The 24,034-nt window shown below is 37.5% G+C and overlaps 1 pseudogene; it reads left to right on the forward strand.

The window, feature by feature from the left end:
* The window catches only part of LOC132026598 (large ribosomal subunit protein uL11-like), a 117,051-nt pseudogene extending 93,550 nt beyond the window's left edge, over positions 1-23,501 (forward strand).
* Positions 23,502-24,034: the final 533 nt, after the last annotated feature.

The following is a 24,034-nucleotide window of genomic DNA, read 5'->3' on the forward strand; positions in this document are numbered from 1 at the left end:
GATGAAATTCTTAAAACCAAAGTAAAACTTTGCATGGCATCAGTTTTACTCAGGAGTAAATATAAAAATAAGATTTTATTGAAACTAATGCAATATATTAAGAAGTAGAATTAAAAAGTTATATGCATTTTTTGGATTGAAAGAGAATATGTATGTATGTTTGCTTGTTTGTTTTTATTAAGTAAACTCTACACCCAACATGGGGCTAAAACTCACAACCCTGAGATCACGAGTCACACACTCTACTGATCTACTGACTGAGCCAGCCAAGCCCCCCCAGTTACATGCATTTTTTATAAAACACTAGTAAATCAAAGAAATTTCATATAGCCCCAGAACTGCATATGTACACCCCTCAGACCTTAAGATATACCTACATAGAAACTGTGAGACACACCAAATACATTATTTATATTATTTTAATCATTCTAACAACTGTATGTGACAGAAATTTAACAATCCCATTTTACAGACAAGGACTCTGAGGCTAAAAAGAATCCCATGATTAGCCAAAATGGTGAATTATTAAAGTGTGAAACCCTGTCTTAGGTCTCTGAACTATATAAGTCTAAATCTTCCTCAGTTTCACGCTCATTTTAATAATAGTGCCGAAGGACAAAGAGCTGCAAAGGAAAAAGGCAGTTAAAACATTAACAAGACCAGACCTAAACCATCAAATCAGGAGTGAACTTTTTTCTCTAACTCTAATATGTACTTTCTCTGATTTATAAAAATTCTATTCAATACCTTTCAGTAGTATGGCATTTCTAGTATGCTCAATTTCCAAAACGATCTAGCATGAATCACCCATTAGAAGTAGCTAGCTAGCTACTTACTTACCCAGTTATCTATCTCTATAACTGTGCTGAGTTAAATGCAAAAAATAAAAATCTAAAAGGAAATATTCCCTGACCACAATAATGACAACAATAAAATTGTTCTCTGCATGACAGACATGGCCTGGTGTGATCTGTATTAGATGCCGTAACATGAACTAAATGCATTATATTAGTCAAAGGATCTCAGCAGCATATGTAGCTGTTAATTGACAAAAATAAATTCAGCTGGTACATGAACTCATCCCATGAACCACATTTTATATTCCAACAATTCATGTGAAACTGAATGGGGCCCACATGGCATTACAAAACAATTGTTGTTAGAAAAATTACCCCCTCCACGACCACTTGATTTGTATATTTAAATACTTTCATGGTTTCATACTTCATGCAGGCAAAGTCATTACTTAAAGGGGAGTCAATGAAGAAACCAAAAGAAAAAAATTTTTTGATTATTTTATATGTCTACTAAATACATAAATAAATAACTAGATCCAGTCCAATCGAATTTTAGAGAGGGAATGATTTAAAATGTGAGTCATGTGCTTGGTATTTCTTAGAATAGATAGATATTTGTGAAATTCAAATTTCTAAACAAAGTGTTATCGATTAACAAGAAAGGACTTCAAATGAAATGTGTAATCAGTAAAATCTCTTTTCATAGCATAGATTGCATTTGTGTGACAGATTACGTTATGCTCCAGTTATTTAAAACAGGCATTTTTTCCTCAGGTAGTAATTTTGACTCTTACCTGAGGATCAAGGGGGTATTTTTCTTACAAAAAACGAAAAACATATACAATAAATAATTTGTATTGTCTCACTTTACTAAATATGTTACATGTATTTTGTCCTTTAATTCTCACAGAAAAACTTTTAGATATTTTATCTGCATTTTCTACAAGGGTTAAGTCAAGGTTCAGAGCAATTGAACAACTATCTCTAAATCATGCATTAAAACTGGTATGTTTTATCATTATGAACATTATGTTGAATCACTATATTGTACACTTGAAACTAATATACACTGCACTGGAATTAAAATTTAAAACAACAACTCTATTTGCTACCAGATCTATGTAACTACTCCAAAGCTGATGCTTTTAACTAATGCCATATTCACCTCTAAAAAAGTACAGGAATTAAAAAACAAAACAAAACCCAAGTTGCTTTGGTTATCTTTTCATTTTCTAACCATAGAAAAACAATACAATCCTGAAATCTTTAACTGGGTGTGGCAGACAAACCCAAAGGTAACTGTAAGGATCCCTGCCTTCTGGCATTCACACCCTTTCATTATTGCCTTCCCTGGAGGATGGGTGGAACCTGTGAGTAGTTTCTAAATAACCGAATAGGGGAAAAGGTGATGGATGCCACTCTTGTGATTACCTCACAGTATATAAATCTCGCAAGCCAGTTTGCTTGAGAGCTTCTCCTTGCTGGCTTGATGAAGTACTCAGTTATATTGAAAGCCCACTTGGCAGGGAATCATGGATGGTCTGTAAGCCCCAGGGGCAGTCTCAGGTGAGAGTGGACAGCAGGTAAAAGGCAGGGCCACAAAGAAGGGAATTCTTGATGAGTTTAAAAGTCTATACAGGGGCACCTAGGTGGCTCAGCCAGTTAAGTGTCTGCTCAGGTCATGATCTCAGGGTTCTGGGATTGAGTCCCTTATCCGGCTCCCTGCTCAGCTCCCTCCTCCTGCTCCCCCTACTTGGGCTTGCACACACACACACACACACACACACTCTCTCTCTCTCTCTGTGTCAAATAAATAAATAAAATCTTTAAAAAAAAAAAAAAAAAGTCAGTGCATTCCCAGCTTGTTTCAACCACTAAGTTTATGGTAACTTTTTATGGGGCAGTGTAAAACTAACACTTCGAATAAGAAGCAGGGTTGGCACGAATTATTCAGAAAGGAAAAAAGGGACATCTCTATTCAACTCAGTTGCCTCTGAATCAAATCTGTGCATTCGCCATCCTTGAGATAACCACTATAGACTTCTAAAGCTACCTCAATGGTCTTGACCTTGAAGCTTGGAGCAAATACCAAAATGAATGCTGTCATGTTAAAGTGGACAGAAGTTTTGCTTTTTCTTGAAGTATTTTTATTCTGCAAGTGAGAAGTAATCTCCTGAGTCATTATTATTCAACATCAAATATGCAATATTTGAATTGAGATTTTGCTAATGCACCAGGCCAAAAAAAAAGAACAACAATAATAATATTCTTTTATTTTTCTTGTTGTCCCTTGATTTTCTTGAGTGTCCTTTATAAAAAGTCAAGGCATACCCAGGGAAAAGAACTGAATTTTAGGAACTTTGGAGTAATGTTTCTTAATTTCAAAGACTATTAAATGTCAGGAAACCATCTGAAGAAAGGTGAAAATGTTTGGAAATTGTATTTTTTTGATTGTTGTTAAATCATGAATAGTGTTTGGAAGAAATTTAGATGGATTTATAAGCATTGTGGTGTTTCTTGATTTATTATTTGTATAGTTTCTATCAGTATTATAAAAATTAACACAAACTTTGCAGTTTGACAACATAAATTTACTACCTCACAGTTCAATAGGGCAGAAATCTAGTAGGCTTGGCTGGTTTCTTTACTCTGGGTTCCACAAGGCCAAAACAAAGTATCATCAGGGCTTTGCATTTTCTGGAGGTTCTAGGAAAGAATCCATTTCCAGATTCTTTTAGAAACCATCCATTGGCCGACTTCAATTCCAGGGGGTTGTGCTCCTGAGGACCTGTTTCCCTGTTTCCTTGCTAGATGTTGGCACAGAGAGTTGCTCTCGGCTTCTTGAAGTGACCACATGGCCACCGTCCCTCATCTTCAAGGTCAGTAAAGGGCCTCACGCAGTTTTCTTGTTTCAAAGTTTTTTGTCTCATCTATCTGCTTCCTTTGTCTTCTGCGGCACCTCTCCACCTGATGCCAGAGTAAGTTCTTTCTGTTTAAGTGTTTGTATGGTTGAATTGAGCACAGCTGGGTAATCCAGACTATCGCCTTATCTCAAATACTGCCATCTTAATCATATCTGCAAAAATTCCCTTTTTTAATATATAACCATAATATATTCACAGTGGTGAATCAAGCAGTGGTCATCTTGGGGGAGGACCATTATTCTGTCTGCCATACTGTTCTTCAGATAAGTTACATTTTAATAACAGCTGTATAGAGCCAGAAATATCTTGAAGTTGGGGGAAATAGTGTCTCAAAGGAGTTTTCAGTTGTGTCGGTTTTGTGATCTCCACTTAGAATTAATCTAATGAGCCTGGAATGGGGCAAACAATCTTGATTACATATAAAAACAAAAGTTCAAAGCAGAAAAGCATATAACTTCTTCTATCTCTTTCTTTTCTTCCATGTACAGAAGCTCATTTGAAAGCCTGTCTATAGCTACCAAGCTTCATAAACCTTTATGTTTTTACTATCTAGCTGTCTAACTATGATATATTCTTCTATTTTTCACTCTTTACTCTGAAAGTTTACTTCACTCTTTTTTTTTTTGTGAAAACGTTTACATAACAAAGAATTTAAAATTTTAACCATGTGTAAGTGTGTAATTCACTATCTAAAGTACATCCACAATGTTGTATAACCATCAACACTATTTCCAGTCTTCTTCTATCATCTCAAACAGAAATTCTGTACCCATTGAGCAATAACTCCCCATCACTCCTCTCCTCCCAGCTCCTGGCAATTTCTATTCTACTATCTGTCCTTAAAAATTTACCTTGTCTAGATACCTTATATAAGTGGAATCCTACAGTTGCTTTCCTTTAGTGTCTGGTTTATTAGAGAGACACTAATGTTTTTAAGGTCCATCCATGTTGTAGCATGCATCAGAAGTTAGTCCTTTTCATTGCTGAACAAAATTCCATTGTATAGACACACTGCATATTGTTCATCCAATCACACAATCATATGTCAATGGACACTGGGTTGCTTCTGCTTTTCAGCTTTTGTGAATAGTTCTCCTATGAACATGGGTATGTAAATATCTCTTGGAGACACTCCTTCAAGTTTTTTCAGGTATATACCCAGAAGTGAAATTGCTCAATCGAGTGATAATTCTGTTTTTCATTTTTTGAGGACCTGCCTTACTCTTTTCCATAGCAGATGCACCGTTCCACATTCCCACCGACAGTATACAAGGATTCCAACTTCTCCTTGGCCATAGTTGTTTGTTTCTTTTTTTTTTTGGTTGTTGTCTTTGTTGTTGTTTCCTGTGTTTTTTTATAGCAACTATCCTACTAGGTATGAGGTGGTATTTCATTGTGGTTTTGATTTGCATTTCCATAATGATGCTGAGCATCTTTACATGTGTTTACTGACCATTTGTATATCTTCTTTGGAGAAATGTCTATTCAAGTCCTTTGCTCATCTTATAATTTGTTTGTTGTTATTGCTGTTGTTTTTCAAGTTTTAAGAGTTCTTTCTACATATCAAAAACAACTCACATCTGATAGATATACAATTTACAAATATTTTCTCCCATTCTTTTTTTTTTTTTTTTAAAGATTTATTTATTTATTTGACAGAGAGAGACCACAAGTAGGCAGAGAGGCAGGCAGGGAGAGAGAGGAGGAAGAGGCTCCCTGCTGAGCAGAGAGCCCGATGTGGGGCTCAATCCCAGGACCCCGAGATCACGACCCGAGCCGAAGGCAGCGGCCTAACCACTGAGCCACCCAGGCGCCCCTTCTCCCATTCTTTGAGGTTGTCTTTTCACTCTTTTGATAGTGTCCTTCAATGTACAAAAAAATTTAATTTTTATGAAGTCCAATTTATCTATTTTTTTATTGTTGCTGGTGCTTTTGATATCATAGTTGAATCATTGCTAAATTCAAGGTCATGAAGATTTTCTTCTTTGTTTTCTTTTTTTCCTTTTCTTTTCTTTCTTTTTTTTTTTTTTAAGATTTTACTTACTTATTTGACAGAGAGAGAGAAAGAGAGACCACTAGAGATGAAATATAAGCAGGGGTAGTGGGAGAGGGAGAAGCAGGCTTCCCACTGAGCAGGGAGCCCAAAGCAGAGCTCAATTCCAGGGCTTCATCCCAGGACCCCGGGATCATGACCTGAGCCAAAGGCAGACGCCCAGTGACTGAGCCACCCAGGCACCCCTTCTTTGTTTTCTTTTAAGAGCTTTATGGTTTTAGCTCTTCTGTTTCGGTCTTTGACCGATTTTGAGTTTTTACTGACTCTTAAACATAATTTATTCTTCCATTTTTAAGATTTCAATTCAGACAGCAAAAAGTGTTGTTCAATTTAAGATTTTTTTCTTTTTCTTTTTCTTTCCTTTTCCTTTTTTTTGTGTGGGGGGGTTGGCAACAGAAAGATTTTCCCTTCGGTTTCAGTTTCAACTGGAAATCTAAAATTAATAGTCTCTGATCACCTGGTATTGTATTTTACTTATTTTAATAACTGTAACAGAGAATGAAGGGGTAGATGCTTTATAACCTATGGCCACCAACCTTTTTCTCATAAAATGCACATGTCAAAATCTAAGGAAATGAATTTTCTTCAGTTTGGTAAGAAAGTTGTTAAATTTGTATATTTACTATTGTGTAGTAAAGGATCTGATTGGCTTTTGTTCCCAGTTCTTAGGAAACAACCTCTTAACCCTTGGAATTTCCCAAGTGATAGGGGTATCTTTGTTAACCAGTGTGGACCCCTGGACCACATTTAATAGTTTATGCTAATGAGGTGACTTCTGGTGGGCCCTGAGATAGTTTATGCTAATGAATGACTCAGAACAGGGGCTGGCTATTCCAGAAAGACCAATCATGTGAGTAAAGTGTTTGGACTTTGAACTAGGTGATATCAACCTTACCTCTGAAGAGGGTGGGGAGGATGGAGATTGAGTACAACCACATGGCCAATGTTTTGTTCAGTTATGCCCACATCATAAAGCCTCAATAAAACTTTGGACACCACAGTTTGGGTAAACTACCTCACATTTTGATTCTGAAAGGGTCATACATTCTTGAAGACTCTGCATTTGGAACTCTCCCAAACTTCACCCTAGGTACCTCGCATTTGGCTGGCTCTAGTTTATATCTTTTTGCTATGATAAAACTAATTATAAGTATGGTGCTTCCAGTAAGTTCTTTGAGCCTTCCTGCAGATTACTGAATTTGAGGGGTTTCATGGAACCCCTGAATTTATGGCCAGCTGGTCTGAATTGAGGGTGGTTCTGGTGGCCCCCAAACTTGCAGCTGGTATCTGTAGTGAGGGTAGTCTTACAGAAGAGGAGTGTGCAATTAACCTCAAATATTGCGAACTCCTACTACCTATTAAAATAAATACCGTACAGGGACATCAATAGCCAGCTACCTTTGTGTTAGGATACCTTAGTGCTAGCCTTGCCCCTAAAAAATTGAAATTTCACACTTAAGAAGAGATAATTAAAAACTATGTATCTTCATAGAGTTCTTTTAAAATTCAAATGTATCTATGATTGGTAACATATCAATTAATCACCTATATCTAAAATCACTTAATTTGTTAGAGCAGTGAAAACAACCTGTAATGATGTATGAAGGATAAGAGCCTCAAGAAAGGATAGTACCCTGAGATAATTTTCAAGGTTGTGTTTTCACAAGGAGCAGCATGTCCTCTGGAGATATAAGTAGAACAATAAAGATAAGGGACAAGGTAGTGTAAGAGCAGAGTAGGAGTGTCCCCAACACTAACTATCAACTTAATTATTTTCCTTGAGGCTAACTATACATTTTGAAATAAAAATTACTCGTTCCAAAATTCCTAGAAGATAAAATGCATATTTGTTTCCCTTTTTGAAAAAAACCTTCCTAAGCTCATTCCCCTTAAGACAGATAACAAGAAAATAAGAGGGCAGTCCCAAGCCATAAACCAACAATGAAACCCAAAGACCTTTATTTGTTGTTGTAGGTATTCATGGAATTATAGACCAGTGAACTGAATAACTATGAAGCAGACTCATATGATTCACCAAGGAGACTTCTAAGTTGTAAAATCTATGCATTAAATATTCACTCAGCAGTACCTGTAGCTCATCTTTGCAGTAAGTTTTACAGATCATTCAAATGAAAAATCACAATCAGATTGTCTTCAGTAATCTTATAATTATATTGGGAAAACATTTCACATTTTAGTGACACAAACAAATGTGGCAAAAAAATAATTCATTCTGAGAAAGATTAATAAATATAGAAATACATGAAAGGCACTAGTTACTTCTAGGTGGGTGTTTTAGAAAAAATCTACATAAGGTCATTTCTGAGAAGGATTTACAAATAAATACTTTGGGTAGACAGAACAAAATATGCTATGTATGAAGAATAGAAAATAGTGGAAGCACAGATTAAAAGAGAAAGCAAAATAAATATAGAAAATGGGACAAGATCTAGCTTAACTTAAACCAAGAGCTAAACCCAAAGAATTTTGTGTAGGAATAGAGAGGTTCAATTAAGAAAGTTCTCCTATGCCCTCCTAAGACTCCTGGGCTTTATTGGGTGGTGGAAGCCAAGTAAAGGGTTATCAGGAATGGTGATTACTGTGAAAAATAAAACTGAACTCTGGCTTTAGTGTGGAAGGGGATTTCATGGGAGTGGAATGAAGGCAGGGAGAAAAGTTAGGGGGGTATTGCAATAATCATGCTGAATAAAGATGGATACTTAATACTATATTATGGGTAGGTTGAGGGCAGTGAGAGAAAAGGAGAGAAATTGAAGATATACAAGGATTCTTTCCCAGGGAGCAGGTGGATGGTGATGCCACCAACCATTGTTATTAGAGATGAGGCAATAAGAGAGGTCTTGAATTAGCTCAGTTTTAACATGCAGTGTTTTAGGTATCTGTGGAAAAGTCGAGGACAGGTAGAGATATAAGTATGGAACTCGGGAGAAAAAAAACACATTCTAATTTATATCACTGAGAGTTATTTTCATGTTGATTCTAGGTGAAGCCTTGAGAGTGGGTGAAATCACTCAGAGAAAGTAGATGCAACAAAAGAAGACAAGAAAAGAAATAATAAACCAATGAGACAGAAAAGACAGAGAATCCAGTAAAGAAGAATTATATAGAACAATCTGGAAAATGGAAGAAAAAGAAGAAGAGAGAGGGGTGGCCTCCAAAAGAAAGACTTTGGGTAAGCAAATTAGTCTCCACATTGTGGGTGAAAGTTTGATAATCAATGGAAGGGCTGAGTCATATCACCCTGTTTTTCTTATTTCATCATAAAAGAGTGAGAACCAAAAAGAGATCACATGCCACAAAATAAACCACTTAAGTTCACCATATGGATCTAGAATATGTTTTTTTTTCCTTTTCACTTACTTTTACTTGTAGGCAAGGTTTGGTTATTTTTATTATTCTAAGTGTGTATAAGTGTGGCACAAAAGCTAATCTTAATAAAGGTAATATAGAGAAGCAAAGTCAAGTCATCCATACTACTTCCATATAGAGATAATAGTCATTATATGTAATAACTATATATTTTTAGGTAAACATCTTTCTGAAGGTCCATGCATTTTTTACATAATTGAGATATTACAAACCGAGAATACAACTTTAATCATAGATTTACAAGCAATTTCCATGTCTTTAAAAAACTTGTAAAACATTTTGAAAGTCTGCAAAAACATATTCTAATCCATTTAGCCATTTGCTTATATTAAGTATTTAGTTTATGTTCCTTTCACAATTCTAAATAATGTTTATGCATAAAACATTGTATACAGGTTATTATTGTAATAAATATTAGACATTATATTACAAAAACAATGGGTAAAATTAAGATATCTTATTTCCTCAACTGATATTTTTATCAAATTCACAAAATATTTGTTGTATTTTATTTAATGAATGACCAAGAATCAAACCTATACCCTCATACACAAAGGGAAGGGTAGATTCCTTCTCTTGGGTCCTTTGATATTATAACGTAAGAATGAGTTTGTGTGAAGTTATTTTGTAGAAGTACTTTGTTTATTTAACTAAGCTGAAGGAAAAAAAAACAAACAGTTGCATCTTAAACCTAGAACAGTGGTGCATATCCACTGTAATGTATGAAACTAAAATAAAATATGATTTATAATGGTATTTAGAATAAGAAGCACATTATATCAAGGAGCATTCACGGAAAAGAATGCTTGATAGAAATCTGAGTTTGCTCATACCTCCTGAACCCATAGCTGAAACTTGTAGAGAGCTTTCTTTTACTCAGTAACTTAGTAAATCCCATGAAAAAAGATAGTGTGAACTCCTAGACAGATAGGTAAGCAGGTAGGTAGGTAGATAGATAAGTTCATATATCAACTTTACTAGGCTAGGGTGTCCAGTTGTCTGGATGTATCGGTGAAGATATTGCTGCGGAAGTATTGCTTAGATGTGATTAACACTTAAACTGGTAGACTTTGGGTAAGCAAATTACTCTCAACATTGTGGGTGGGCCTCATCCAGTCAGTTGAATGAATGAATGAAGTGCTTTGGGGAGATATGAGCATATTTGTTTCCACAAACATTTGTAACCACAAACATTTAGAAGTGAAAACTCCAGCAATGAACATTTCTGTTTCACAGTAATATTTACACTACTATGCAAGGAATAGGGCCTGCAGGACAGATCGTCACTCCTGTTGAAGGGCTTGGGAACTCCACCACTTTTCTAGCTGCCATCTCCATTTCCCTGTAGAACCTGAGAGATGGGAAGGCAGGCTAAGAAGGGAAGTGTAGTGCAAAACCTTATGTATTCTCTCCCTGTGCAGTCCTTACTCCGGACAAGCTACTGTTTAGTGCATTGTGTTGACTTTTGCCTCCTCCACCATAATTTCTTTTTTAATGTATCATAGTCTTTCCATAAAACAGTCCTTTGGGTCTGCTATTTTGTTGTTATAGTCTTGGAATTATTCAAAGGATCTAGATGATGAAGAGGAGGATCTCCATCTCTCCATGGGCTCCTGCACACAGCAGGTTGTACTCCAGAGAGAGGAGGGTTCTACAAGGTGGTCAGCACTGTTCAGAGTCCCAAATATGCTGTGCATCTGTGCAAATCAGAAGCAACCAAGGACCAACACCTGCATTTCCCCATCATAATCTAGGGTGAACCAACCTGAAAAACAAACAAAGCAAGAGCTTAAGGAATGTGGGAAGAGCTATTGAAACTGAAGTTTTACTGTTGGGAAAACTATAACCAAGCAAGACATGAATTAACCATGTTAATGACAGAAAGAGCTAGAACTCTGATGATTCTTTCCATTATATGGTGCTTCACATTTTTTCTAAATTGACAATAAATATTACAAAGCTTATTCTCAATAAACACATTTGAATAATAAAATGAAGAAATGATATTTCAGAATATGATGAATGAATACCAGCATCTGGCAAGGCATTCTCTTCCCAGAGGCCTAATTAGGTTATCATTTCAAAAGATTCTTCATGTGGCTCTCTCATGGTGTCACTACTATATTTTCATGCTTCATTTCTTACCTGCCCCTGAAATGGTGTTGTACATGGTCCAGGAGCTATTGTAATCAGACATGAAATTTTCCTTTTACTTATAATTTTGTGGATATCCTGATATGGTTACTCTTATCTTCAAATGCAAAATCAAAGTCAAAATATTATTTTATCTTCTAAGACTGATGCTTTCAGAGTCAAGTTTGGAAGGGCACTTTACATTTGGCTAATGTTTGGTGTCTTATGGGTTGAATTATGAGAGCTCATCCAGCGAAATTAAGCATTACCCATAGACTGGTGGTTCTCTTCATGGGAAAATTGTGCTTTAAGAAGTTGTGTGATTACTGGTTCAGACCCACAGGCTGGATGAAACAAACCACTCTTGGATTTGATGCAACACATGCCCACCCTTCAGTGTTAGAGGGCAGTTTGTGAGCGTTTGGTTTCACGGGGCTTAGTTATTTATATATTTTTAACATTTTAAAATTTTTTTATTAACATATAATGTATTATTAGCCCCAGGGGTACAGGTCTGTGAATCACCAGGTTATTTATATTTTTGATGACAACTCATAATCCCATCAGCTCTTCTCTCCTAAACACTTTCATATCCAGAATCCCAGAATCCTTCATTTCTCTGTTATTTTGTATTATGTTTACATTATTTCCTTTGTCATTTTTAAGCTCATCCTAAACTCATTCTCCTCATCATTTTTGAACAAAGTATTCACAGAAAGCAAACTTTGTTTTAATGCATAGTTGACTTGGCATACTGTATTTTGACATGAGTGTAGCCAATCCGGAAGGTGCTATTAAGTGTCATGGTTTCCCATGGGCCTTAATTATATATGTCTTTGTGTCAGACAAGGTAATTCACTGAAGTAAAAATTTCCACACCATAATAGTGAGAAGAGTGAACATCTAATTAAGTCATCCCCTACATGAGAGAAATCAGATAAAAATATCTAGGGGGCCTCCAGGTAACATCTAGTCCACTCCTTCTCTAACCTTCATCTATCTTACTTTAAAAGAGGGCAGAGGGATTACTTATTGGGGAAGTTTAAAGAGAGCTGTAGAAGTGGCCACCAGGGACCAGGTAAAGTATGCTCTGTAGAATGAAATGGGATGTATAGACACAGCAAGTGCCCTATGCGCCAGCCTTCCCTTCAAATACGCTAATAAATAGACCAAAACAAGGCAAAAATTATGTATATACAATGCTCTGTACTAAGAGGGAAATGTTTATAAATAAGAAGGACTCCTGGGAGAATGTGTATATGAAAGTGGACTGTGCCCACAGCAATATTTTCAGGAAATCTTGTTTAGTTTTCCTTTAAAGGTGTCCTGATTGTGGGTGGTTCTTACCCCCTTCACTGCTACCATCTTGATCTCAAACACCGTGAGCTCACATTTAAGCTACATCAGTGGTCTAAATTCCTTTCTTCCACCTCTTACCCTTCATCAGTATTTTATCAAATCAGTATACACAGTGACCCTTTAAAAATACAAGGCAAATCACAATAACCTCCAGCTCAATTTTGGTGGTTTCTTCCATGCAGGATGGAAGCCTCACAATGACCTAAAAAGCCTTCCTTGATATAGAACCTGGTGTTCTGATCATGTACTTAATTCTTTGTACCAGATCATCCCAAAAGTTAGTAGATGAAGAAACACTGATTATGTTATATATTATAACTCATTATTATTATATAATATAAAATTATCTTTTATTATGATATCTGGCATGATTAAGCTCAGCTAGTGGTTCTCTTTCAGGCTCCCTCATGTACTTGGAGTCTGATGGTGGCTGGGCTGGAATCATCCAACAGGCCTTTTCAGTAGTCAGGTATGACAACCAAAGCTGGCTGTCAGGGATCTGTTAGCTGGAACCTAGAAGTAGTCTCTCCAAGTGGCTCGCTCTTCTTGCAGCCTGACGGCTGTGCTCTAAGAACAAGTATCCCAAGGAACAAAAGGTGGAAGCTGTCCATTTCTAAAGGTTTGGAGTTAGAAACTGGCGCAACATGACTTCAACTATATGCTATTGGCCAACCAGTCCCTAGGCCTAGGTTTAAGGGGGACCTAGGTTCCACTTCTTGATGAGAGAAATGTCAGGGAATTTGGAAATTATGTTTTAAAACAACCATAGCTGGTTACTTCTCAGACCTTCTCTGTATACCTCTTCTCTTTGCTTACTCATTTCTAGTCATGCTCACCTCCTTGCTGTTTCTTGAACACACCAGGTGGACCCCTTTGCACTAGTGTTCCCTCTATGTCTACAGATGAAACCATCTCCTATCCCCACCTTCTGTCCCACACCCACTGTCTAAATTCCTGAAAGTCAAATCTGGAATTCCTCCCTTTAAACTATGTTACTTTCTATACTGTTGTTCATTTCTTAAACAAACAAACACGTGATCTTACTCTTCCTTTGGTATGCTTAATGAATCAAGTTATTACTGAATACAGAGTGGGTGGAAGGGTAATTAATCACTGATACTTATAACAATTCCTTAGGAGTACAAAAATAACCTTGACATCAAAAAATTATGTTTGGCAAGATATAGTTAGTAAAGCAAGGTTTTAACAATTTCATTTTAGTAAGTTTTTCAATAACAAATATTGACATAAAGAGAGAATTCTGGTTAATTTAGAATCAACCAGAAAATGATTTGAAATACTTCTTTCTTTAGATTTCTTTTAGTTCCAGGTTCCACTGAAATAAACATGTAAAGTTAGATCACAATAGATAAAAAAATGCATCTCACATTTATCTTATGTATATTTGAGTTTTATGTTCAGGATTTTTTGCTGAGAAGTGATGTGATCGCTCATTCAAAGATACATTTTATTTTTGCTATCTTAAGATCTGGCAATACAAAGCATTATAAATGGATGAACATTTTCAGGCTTTTAACAAGGTGATTGAGAAACCCGTGCTTTGGTGAAGGAGTATAAAACATAGGAGAGGAACACACAGTGTTACAAAAATGTCCTTTGATGAATGATGGGGGAGGAAGGGCTGAAACATAATTATCCTATGTCACTCCTTGTGTCTAATTAACCAGTAAATGCTATCTACTCAATCTCTTGGATCTGTCCTTTTCTCTCCACCCTAGCACCAGCACCTTGAATTATGGTGTCATCATTCTGCAGTCCACTAAGGCAACAATTTTCTAAATGCTTTCCAAGACACCTCTCTTGCCCCCCTAAGTTCACTTCTCACATTACCACTAGGGTAATATTTCTTAAAACAAAACTCAATCATGCAGGGACACAATTCCTTTCTTAAAACCTTTCAACAGCTCTCCATTGGCCTAAGGAAAAGGAAAGTTGAAGCTCCCCAGCATGACATCTAGGTCCTCTTATGGCCTGGCCCTTGTTTCCCTCTTCAACCCTACCCTTTACCCCTCTCTCTCACCCTTGCCATTCAAAATCTCCTCATCCTGAAGCACAGTGTTTCCTGACACAGTTCCCCTTTCGTCCCAGGTCAGTATTAACTCAGAAGGTGTAATGAAGTGTGTTCCCCTTCTGTCTGTTCCTCTTCTTACTTCTGAGTCTTTGCACTTGTTATCTTCACACCCCTTTCACTGTCCTTTCTTCTGTGGGAACTTATGAAGTTGTTAATATCTGCCCATTGTCTAGTCCTCTCTAAACACATGAATCAGGAATAGTGAATACAGAAAATTATGAATAAGTCAGATGGTTCCAGACAAAGTAAGAATAGTATCACAACCAGGAAGGACTGATCAGCATGAGTGGTCACACACCAAACCTAGGTTAAATGAAGTTTTCACTTTGGGAGTTTTAGTGATTGGAATCTCCCAAATAGGTTTAATTCCTAATTGCTAGTCCCTACTGATGGTACTGTATTTAGAAATAGGGGCTTTGCAGATGTAATGAAGTTAAGATGAGATCATTCTAGATGAGAGTAGACCTAAATCCAATGACTGATGATCTTATAAGGAGAGACCTAGAGACACAGACACACAGAGACCAATGAGGCCACCAGAGGCTGAGAATGGACCAAGGCAGCTGCAAGCTGATGATTGCCAACAATCAGTAAAAGCTTGGAAGAGGCAAGGAAGGATTCTTCCCTTTATGAGCTTTCAGAAGGAGCATGGCTCTGCCAACATCTAGGTTTTTGACTTCAAGACTCCTGAATTATGACAGAATAAATTTCAATTGTATTAAGCCACCCAGTTTATAGCATTTTTTTTATGGAAGGTCTAGGAAACTAATACAGATGCCCATCAGAATGATCTATAAAACATATAAGAATAGACATGCAAGTTTACTATTGAAAACACAGTGAGTAAGAATGTCAAATTCTTATTCTTATTCATAAATACCTGAGACACAGGTATATGTGTTTTAACTCAAAAGCTTGTTATAATGCATAATCAAAGTTGAAAATCACCAGACAAGATGATTTTGAAGTCTTAACTTCACAATTCAATGGCTTCAAGTCCCAATGCCTATTTTTTTTAAGTTTTTATAATTTTTTAAATTTATTTGAGAAAGAGAGTGAGAGAAGGAAAGATCATGGAGGACCAGGGAGAAGCAGACTTGCCTCCGAGCAGGGGGAGCCCACTGTGAGTCTCTATCCCAGGACCCTGAGATCATGACCTGAGCTGGAGGCAGAGACTTAACCAACTGAACCACCCACTTGCCCCCCCAATGGACTATTTTAAAAGAAAAAAATATATTAATTTATAGCCTACTTTGGTTATTCATGCAAACACATGAATCCATTTGCAATTGTTTGTATGGATGCATGCATAGACTTAATTAACTGTTTGGTACATAGACATTCTAGGTGTTGAGTTATTCACATTAAATTGTTTGTTTTGGAGTTGATACCAGTTTGAAAGACAAGTACATTTAAATATTTAAAGATTTATAATTATCCCAAACAAGAACAACATATGGTTTTGCTCCTGTAAGTGCTCCACAAAGAATAACTGCCTGTATTCTGTTGCATTTTTAAATCGTGTGATAAAGTAAAAAATTATCAGGATCTGGCTCTTCAGTTTTTGCTGAAATAATTACTGAAAAAAATTGAACAGATGCTAAATATAAATAAATTTCATAAACTCAGATATTTAGAGATCTTCTGTGGATTCTGGGCACTACTTGTAGAGATATATTTATGATGGCTTCAATGAAACAATATTTTGTACTTCTCTAGGTCAGTGCAGTGAGGTGAATCTCTCTTCCAAAAAAACACCATAGCAACATGGTGCTGGAATGTCATAGTTTTTATCTGGTAGTAGGAGGACAAACATGTTCTTATTTCTGTATAACCAGAGACTCAGCAGCCATAAATTACTTCCAAAATCATAATGTTCTTCTTTTTCTGTTCCCTACTGGCAGTATGCAAAGCACAGAAAATAAAATTTATCTACTGAAAATAGAGATTCTAAAATTTGTTTCTGTAACTTATAAAAGAAGAGGTGACCCCAATAAGATATGACCACCTGGATCTCGATACACTTGGTGAGCACTTGGTGAGAAAGGGTGCCACTTCTGTTGCATCATCAAATTTAACAAAGGGGAGGGTTAGATCAATTGACAAGTGCCATTCTTGGGGAATTACATTGAGAACTGCTATTGTTACCACACTCAGGGCAATACAGTGAAGTAAGATGAATATACCCAGAAAAGTTGAGAAGTATAAGATTATGTTTCTAACAGCAGACACTTACCAGAGGGCAAGTTGGGATTTATGATGATTTCTGTGTATTCAGGCAGAAGGAGCCAGCATGCAGCAGAAGATGTGATTCACATGTGGGCTTCAATTAAGGCTATCAAAGAGCAACAAGGGAACAAGATACAAGGGTAGGAAGGTAATTAGAACTTACTCTTAACATTTCTTAATTGCCAACCTTTATCAGTAGCAGATGGTAGGTGAGCAGGAATTTTGGGGAATAGCCACCTTTTTGACATTACCTCTAATTAAGAAGGCTTTCTCAGTTATCAGGACAAACTTTGATATCATTGTATTTTTCCCAGGTCAGTATTAACTCAGAAGGTGTAATGAAGTCTGTTCCCCTTCTGTCTATCATTTACTCTAGCTGCTTCCATCTGTTCTAAGGTGAAAAGATGAACTTTTCAATGATTCTTGTCCAGGCTGCATACTCAGGGGTCCCCAGTAACTCATGAGTGTTACTTCTCACTGCATAATCTTTAGGGGAGAACCATCCTAACCACATCATTGAGACAGACCTGGGAGAATCTAAAATGGGGTCTAATATGTCAGACCATCATTATGTCAGAGCAAGAGAATTTGATACAAAACAGCAATGAAACAAAATATTGCTACTTATCATTCAGTTCAAATGCAATACTATTTGAAAGAAGGAAACCATCCCAGGCCAGTGCAAGACCAGTGCAGACCAGTCAAAGACGTTTGTTATCCTTTACAAATCCTATTCTTGGCAGATTCTAGGTTATGACTATAACTCTGCATAAGTGCAGAGTTTTCTCTCCTTTTTAAAAAGATTTATTTATTTTAATTAATTAGTTAATTATTTAATTTGACAGACTTGAGATCACAAGTAAGCAGAGAGGCAGGTGGGGGGGGGGGGGCAGTCTTGCAGCTTAGCAGAGAGCCCGATATGGGGCTCAATCCCAGGACCCTGGGATCATAACCTGAGCCAAAGGCAGAGGCTATAACCCACGGAGCCACCCAGGTGCCCCAAGATTTATTTATATTGGAGAGAGAGGGGGGGAGGGATGGACAGAGGGAGAGTGAGAGAGACTCCCCACTGAGCCCAGAGCCTGACATGGGCTCTATCCCAGGACCCTGAGATCATAACCTGACCCAAAATCAAGAGTCGGCCGCTGAACCAACTGAGCCAGACACCCCTAATGCAGAGTTATTTTAAATGTCTCTGATAGTGTCTCTGTAAAGTCCTCTGATAAATGCACCCGTTACAACACGATCACTTCAACAGCTTCTCTTTTTACAGAACATTTGTTAGTTACTCTATGGCAATGATTCTCAAGGTGTAGTTTTCATACCAACAGCATCAGCAACACCTGGAAAATTGTTAGTAATGCAGATTCTGAGGCCTTACCCCAAATCCACTGAATCAGAAACTCTGGGGGTGGGGCTCAGAAATCTGTGTTTTAACAAGCCCCCCAGTATTTCTAAGGGAAACTAAAGTTTTCAGCAATGGCTTTAGAAATAGACACCAGTTAGTGGGTGATGGCCTATACACTACAATATGCTTTAAAAGCATTATGGCAGTCAGTTCTCAAAATTATCATATGAAACAGGTCTTACAGTACTCTCTTTCTGTAGATTAACAAAGACTTATCAAAACAAAGTAACATGGCCAAAGTCCCAAAGCTAAAGAGTGGGAGCTAGATTTCTCACCACATTCTGTCCAGTCTAAGCTCATACTCCTAACTACTGAAGAATACCCAAGCAGAAACAGAAAAGACAAGAACTTTACCAATTTTGTGTAAAGATGTTCTGAGGCACTTAACACACCAACTGTAGACCCCAATAGAAAAGATTACATAAAACTGTTCAAAAACACAAGGCTCTGGGAGTCAGCAACTGACCCAGCAGTGAAGAAAAATGACCTCCCTTAAAGACATAAAGTCTCCTGCATTGTGGAATAAAATATCTGTATCCCATTTTAAAAAGTGATTTAAGGTCATGTTAATAAGTGTTTTCCAAAATCTCATTTGGGAATCAACTAATCTGAAATGTCAATAATATATAAATTATAGTCACAGATATTGTGGCAAATGGAGCCTGTAATGTAATGACCGCAGGAAGGTTATATATGGGTTAGCTCCCCTCAGGATCCTCTTTAACACATTGTATTTCAGTGCTAAACCTTCAATTAAACAAAACAAAACAAAACAAAACAAAACAAACAACAACAAAAAAAGAACCTTGAAGGAAGCATGTAAAAACCAGTTTGTATTTGTTTTTTCAGATATACATTAAGAAAAATTTTACCATATTATTCAGTGTCCTTTGAAGGACCCACAGCAAGAAAGACTTTAACATGACTTTTCCAAAGGTCATTCGTGGTGAGTCGTTGGTTCTGCATGATTTTAGTGGGTCTTTCAGAAAACATGTTCTGCTCTTGAGTAGCTCTACAAATATTAGATTATATCTAGCTATCCAATGTCTTCGCTGTAAATCTTCTCAGAGCCTTTAGCATGCCAGTGTGTTTGGAGCCCTAGATTCTAAAACTCATACTCAAGACAGACATTCAGTTGTGCAAAACAACAGCATAATGTAGAGAAAAAAAAAAAAAAACATGAACTCCAAAGCCTATCTATCTGGATACATCCCAGTTCTACCACTCACTAGCTGTGCAGCTCTAGCAAGATGCTTAATCTGTCTCAGTTCCCTCAGCTGGAAAATGTTGTTGTTGCTGTTGTTATTGTTGTTTTTTAAATAAAAGAATTGTTTTTAAGATTAAAATATGTGAAGGGTCTAGAAGAGTACCTGGCATCTGGTCAAAACTACATAAACATTTGTTAACCAGCAGTTGAACTAGCTCTCAAGGCTAATGTCATTGTCATTGTTCCTTTCTCCCACTTGTCAGCATCTATTTCCCTTTTATTAATTTTAAGGTACCCAAGTCACTTGTAAGTGGCATCCCTTTTTGGAGTTATATAAATGCTAAGAGGGCATGTTTCAAAATGAGCCAGATGGGACAAAAGGGAACTTTCAAAATACACTGATCAGTCAGTGTTTCTGAGAACAGTTAGGGAAATAAGTGCTTGTCAGTTTAATGGGAATAGAGTTAATGGAAACCTTCCTGTGGATCTGATTGGCTGATTGTGACACTCCTCCAAACTTAGTATCTAATTCCATTTGCTCCGATCTGAGTTTCCCAAGAAAACTTTCCTACTGTAATAATCAGCTATTGTGGAAATAGTTTATTCTTAACAGTATTTCGGTTTATCTTTTGTTCTTTTCTGACCTCGGGTAGCATAAATTAATCATTGCTTGAACACCTTGAGTGAATTGATAGAAGTGTGTTTTTTTACTGACAAAGATAAGAAGTAGAAAAAGCTGCAGGAGAAATGGAAACAGAAGCAATGCCCATCACCCCGGAGATGTAGAACTGGTTATACTGGAGATGACTCTGCTTCCATCCTTAATGCTAGCATAGACTTGTCAGGGGGCTATGCATTACCCCTGTAAGTCTTTTGTAGACCAGCTGATGAAGGTGTGCTATCAAAGAAATGGGGAAAAGGTGTTTGCCATCTGACAACAGTACAGTTGGGAGACAATAATTAAATCAAGATGGATAGCAGGTTTGAAACCTGCCAGTGTTAATGAAGATGTATTCACTAGTGATATTTGATCAGATCTTCTGGGTGGATTTTTAGATTTCATTAGTTAAAGACATAAAATGGTCTGTCTGATTAAAGAAGGGACAAAACAGTAGGGAGCACCCATAAATTACTCTAGCTCAATTAGGTGCAGACAGTTTAGTGAGTGTTTATTACTAGTACAAAGGAAGATTTTCCAATTAGATTAAAAGGTTTTGAAAACAACAGTTACAGCGATTTAGACCAATTGCTAGAATAGTGTATCAGGAGAAGTTTTATTGATTAAAAGTAAACTGATAAGTGATTTGTAGTGTTCATTGTTTATCAGTAGAACCCTTGCTGTGGGGTACAATTTTCCTCACAAGATCAATGGGAGGACTGGGCTAATTTCTTCTCGCCCTGAAAATTGATAAGAATATAAAGGGCAGCTAGATCGCGGCTGAAAATACCACCATGATTTATTCAGGTTAATCATCAAGAAAGTGACGTTGCATAAATCATTGGGAATTTACCTTGCCAGGCTGGGTCCTTCAGGCTGGTGTCACTGTCATAACGTGGACCAAAGAAAGACGGGAAGAAGCCTAGGATTTAATCAAACAAAGCCGTTAGCTCACTAAGCTGCCATAAGTTATTGCAAAACCTGGAAATGGCAAGGAATCAAAGGGACGTTGCACAGACACCTCCTTGGATAGTGTCTACTAGAATTTATGACAATAATTGGGTGGGATGAAACCTAAGAGGCAGGCTGGTAGCTCATGTGTCCCTTTCTCTTGACTCCATATGTCTTCTGGAAGTGAGGAGCAAATGGGAAGTCCCTTCCACTTGGCCACAGGTCTTGAAATAGGCATTTCATTGGCCACAAACTTTTTTTTACCATGTGTGATTAAATATGAAAATAAGCAGAAAAAAGCCCGAAGAAATGATAGCTAGGTATCTGGATTCTACAGATGAAAGCAATATTAATGTACGCTACATGTAGATAAAACAACATATATTACAAAAATGCTGCATAAGAGATGGAGTGAACAAATATTTTTCCTCCATACAACTCTTATTCTTTAAAAAGTAATTTAGAGATAAGCAATACTCCCTTTTCATTTCCTTACTGAAATATATCCCAAATTTGTCCTTCTGAAAGGTTTGCCCCTTGTGGTTGTATTCGTTCTGACTTACTTGTCTAACTTTGACTTTCCTAACTGAAATTCTGAAGCCAGAAGCAGCAGCTTGAAACATCCAAAGGGCAGAAGAAGACAACAAACTAGCATTCCATCTGTTGTGACATTTAGTACTTGCTTTGCTTAGTGAATCAATTTCATATTAGCATTAAGAAATTAAGATCTTAGTTCACATGATGCATACACATTCTATTTCCCCTAAGTATGGAATCAATCTGACTGGTTTGAACACCCACACTTCTCTTCCTAGCTACATGTGTATGACATGGACTCATTTCTTGATTTCTCTCCCAAATAATTGGGAGAATATATGTAAAGTGCTCCCTATGGTACATTGGAAATGTAAAATAAATGTTAATTTTCTTATTCATATTTTTAATGTTTTTCTATAACTACATTGTATAATGGTTTATTGATGCAATGTAAACATGTTCCAATCTTTCACATCATATCTAAAATTGTAATAATTAAACTAATTCTGACTGCATTTTCCTATGTAACAAGAGAAAAACATGTACAGACTCAGACAATTTATTTCTCGTTGCTTATAAAGTAAATGTTCTTAAGAGCAAAGATGTAACACTCCTGTAATCTGGCCTACATACTCAGGGGTTTAAAGGTTAGAAAATCTCTAATAAGTCTTGAATACACTGCCTATGGAACCAGCATCAGTCAGGGGATCAATCTGGGTCACCAAATGTACTGTCGGTTTGTACTAGCTAAACAATCACCAGAACTAGACAAAAATCAGTGATCAGTGACAGATTCTAGTTAAACTAGCTAGCCTATATTGTTTGTGTATAAGCAGAAGAAAAAGGAAAAGAGAGGGAGGGAGACTGAGAGAAAGAGGAAGAGAGATCAACAGAAGTCTGCAGTAGAGTGAGAGCTGAAGACCCTGACTGAAGCCCACAGAAAAACAGACCATTATTCATTTATGAAGCACATGAACAAGGTGCTAAGTGAATCATTGCTTCCCCCTTGTAAACTGTGAGAAAACCCTGAGAGCTCTAGTTCTGGCTTCCGGGAAGATAATATGACCTAGTGAAGCCTGATGTCCTACTGAGCATTTGGAATTAGCACATTCTTTGGTCTTGCTAGTAATCATTTTTCAGGGAAATAAATGTCTTGCATAAAATGACCTAACTTTCTCGCTTTTGGCTTTCAGCTCAGAGGAGGCAAAGGTAGCAGCTGTCTTCGGTCATCCCAAATCCAGGTGCATTTGACACCAGCAGCCTCCACCATGCTGCCTACTTTTGTTTGACCCTGACAAGATCAGAGTCGTGTACCTGAGGAACCCTGGTGGGGTAGTCAGTGCCACGTCTGCCCTGGCCCCAAGGATCACCACTCTGGGTCTGTCTCAAAAGGCTGGTGATGACCTGGGCAAGGCAACCTGTAATTTGAAGGGTCTGAGGATGTCAGTGAAGCTGACCAGTTGGAACAGACAGGACCAGATTGACATGGTACCTTATGCCTTTGCCTTGATTACCAAGCCCTCAAGGAACCTCCAAGAAACAGAAAGAACCAGAAAGCATTAAGCACAGTGGAAACACCACTTCTGATGGGACTGTCAACATTGCTTAACAGATGTGACACCGATCTTTAGCAGAGAATTCTCTGGGACCAGTAAAGCGATCCTGGGGACTGCCCAGTCTGTGGGCTGCAATGTTGACAGCGGCCACCCCATGACATCATAGGTGACATCAATAGTGGTGTGGTGGAATGCCCAGCAAGTTAACAACTACGAAGGAAAATATTTCAATAAAGGATCACTTGACAACCAAAAAAAGGAAGAAGAAGAAGAAGAGGAGGAGGAGGAAGAAGAAAGAGGAGAAGAAAAAATGCCTAACTTTCTCTTCCTAATGACTTCTGTCTAAAAATGGGAGATATGGGACACCTGGGTGGCTCAGTTGGTTAAGCAGCTGCCTTCGGCTCAGGTCATGATCCCAGCGTCCTGGGATCGAGTCCCACATCGGGCTCCTTGCTCAGCAGGGAGCCTGCTTCTCCCTCTGCCTCTGCCTGCCATTCTGTCTGCCTGTGCTCGCTCTCTTTCCCTCTCTCTCTCTGACAAATAAATAAAAATCTTTTTAAAAAAATAATAAATAAATAAATAAAAATGGGAGATATTTGAGGGCGCCTGGGTGGCTTAGTGGGTTAAGCCTCTGCCTTTGGCTTGGGTCATGATCTCAGGGTCCTTGGATTGAGCCCCACATTGGGCTCTCTGCTCTGCAGGAAACCTGCTTCCCCCTCTCTCTCTGCCTACCTCTCCGC

This window comes from Mustela nigripes, chromosome 1 (assembly GCF_022355385.1).
Source record: "Mustela nigripes isolate SB6536 chromosome 1, MUSNIG.SB6536, whole genome shotgun sequence".
NCBI classification, from domain to species: domain Eukaryota; kingdom Metazoa; phylum Chordata; class Mammalia; order Carnivora; family Mustelidae; genus Mustela; species Mustela nigripes.